The sequence below is a fragment of the Megalopta genalis genome, unplaced genomic scaffold (genome assembly GCF_051020955.1).
Source record: "Megalopta genalis isolate 19385.01 unplaced genomic scaffold, iyMegGena1_principal scaffold0047, whole genome shotgun sequence".
Taxonomy (NCBI): Eukaryota; Metazoa; Arthropoda; class Insecta; order Hymenoptera; family Halictidae; genus Megalopta; species Megalopta genalis.
Window position 1 is genome coordinate 40001 of NW_027476116.1, and position 2500 is coordinate 42500.

General features: G+C 59.6%; 1 pseudogene; it reads right to left on the reverse strand.

Moving 5' to 3' along the window:
- Positions 1–2500, reverse strand: part of LOC143261297 (large subunit ribosomal RNA) — a 7971-nt pseudogene that overhangs the window by 2803 nt on the left and 2668 nt on the right.

Sequence of the window (2500 nt, forward strand, 5' to 3'; positions counted from 1 at the left end):
ACTGGGGATCGACCAGGACCTTGTATTTCTTCTGCTTACCGGCAGGCACGATGGAGAGACTCACGCATTTGCGTGCATTGAACGAGAGCCCCTGTTCCTTAGCCCGGGCCTCAACCTCACGTAGGGCTGCGGTCATACCCAACCTGGTCGACGAGACGAGGACTATATCGTCGGCGTATGCGAACGCATTCACCCGACAGCCCTCGATCTCGTAACCGACGTCGCTAGGTACCGATCTTAGTACCTCATCAACGACGAGGCAAAACAGGAGTGTGGAGAGGGGATCCCCCTGCCTCACACCCCTGCTTACGTGGAAGGGCTCCGAACGAGCGCCGTCAACCTCAAACACCGTGGTGCTATTCGCATATAGCCGGGTGGTGTAGCTAACCAATCCCTCCGGCAGACCGGTTCGTCCCAACACGGAGGATATAGCGTGATGGCTCACCGCATCGAACGCCTTGGCGACGTCTAATGAGACCACATGGATCTCTCTTAGACGTCTCCGCGCGTCTTCGAGCAGCGAAGCCAGCACAGCTACATTCTCCGCGCACCCATCATCTAAGCATCGCTGCCTAACGTCCACAAGCCTGGCCGCACGGAGACGTTTGGCCAGGATCTTGTGGAGATGGCGAACGATGACCGATGCGATGCTTAGTGGGCGGAAGTCATTTGGGTCAGAAGACCCATCCTTCTTGGGAACGAACACGGTCCGGCTAATTAGCATTTCCGGAGGGAAACCACCCGATGCGAGCACGGCGTTGAAGAAGACGGCTTTGATGCTCGTCGGAACTGCCTTCCACTGCCTCGCCGTGATGCCATCAATACCGGGTGCCGAAGAATTGGCAACTGTGACAGACGTGACGTCGTCACAGGTCACCGGGTGCCACACGTGCGCCAGGGAGGGCGTTGGTGGTAAACGCCTAGACTGCTCGACGGGGGTGGACTCCTGGGACACGAATGGTCCCCAGTGCGCAGCCATGGCCGCGACATCTGGGGAACGTGTCCCAGGTCCCCCCTCGAGGATCTCCCTGGCCGCTCTAGACATATTTGTCTTGAAGAGCGTTTGCACGCGGGCATAATCCCGGCGACGCTGCCGCTTCTTCGGCACCCTGATGGATGCATCCGGACAAGGAGGTCGCGGTCGTCTCAGGGGAGGAGCAGGGAAAACACCCTGGAGCCACGCATGGAGTCCGGCAGCAACATCGCGCCCGTGGAGGAGGTTGTTTGCGACTCCAACGAGCGCGAGTGCGCCGAACCCCTGGATACGGACGACCTCGGGAAGGAGTTCCCGGATAGCCGTCCGAAATCCATCATGCGGGCTCTCACTCCCCTGCATTGAGCGAGGTGATGGCAGGTGTGATGGGTCCGAAGGTGGTGTTGGACCCATCACATCCTCGTTCCGCGGCGGATCATCACGGATCCCAACCGTGTCGGAACGGAGGGAGGAACCACTTGGTTGGTGATCCGCCACCTGGAGGGCGTGGAGCGCTTGGGCTACAAGATTTTTGTAGTCCGCTCCACGCCTCGCACCCTTGATTGACTCAAGGGTGCGTCCCATGGGGAGCACGGCCATCAGGTGTTGATTGATGAACCGTACTCCCCTGGTGGCGGCAAGTGCTTCCTCCCTCGCCATCAAGCGCAGTTCTTCAGCGCTCCAACGCTTTTTGACTCGCTCAATGTCGACTTCCGCGTTCATCTCGTCCGGATGCATGCGACGTCGGTGGACCCCCAATCCAATCTTGGAGGGGAAGGTGCGGCAACAGTCCGGACACATGAATGTGCCGGTCAGCGGGACGCGCGCCCCAGAGGGCCCTGGATCTATACCACTGATGGTCGGTGGTGGAATTGGGCTCGGTGGAACAAAGGCTGGGGCGGGGGCGGGAGGCCGCAGTGGGGTAGGAACCGGCGGCGCGGCTGCCACGGCCTCGTCTACAGGTCCGGCGAGCCGAGGCCCTCGCCGGAGATTATAATTTTCTTCTCTTTTTTTTGGGCCTGTAGACAAACCAGTACGACGGGGTGGCAGCCCGCCGCACCGGGGAGCTAAAGAGCTCCACCCTCCCCCGGACGACACGATAAATCGTGTCGCCGACTCGCTCCGGCCCGAAGGCGGGGGGCAGGTGCATGGGCCCGAAGGCCCTTAAAGCGAGCCTTTCGCCTGAACCCCGTTGGCATGACCCGGCAGGTACCTATAGGAGGTGGGGAAGACTTGGACGGGAGAGGCTAATGGACCTAACAAGAGGTCTATATTGCGCATCACCGTCCCTGCAACTATAACTCCATTAAGAGAGTCATAGTTACTCCCGCCGTTTACCCGCGCTTTTTTGAATTTCTTCACGTTGACATTCAGAGCACTGGGCAGAAATCACATTGCGTCAACACCCGTGGGGGCCATCGCAATGCTTTGTTTTAATTAGACAGTCGGATTCCCCTAGTCCGTGCCAGTTCTGAGCTGAGCGTTGAATGGCGGCCGAAGAGGACGACCGCACCGATGGGAAACGCC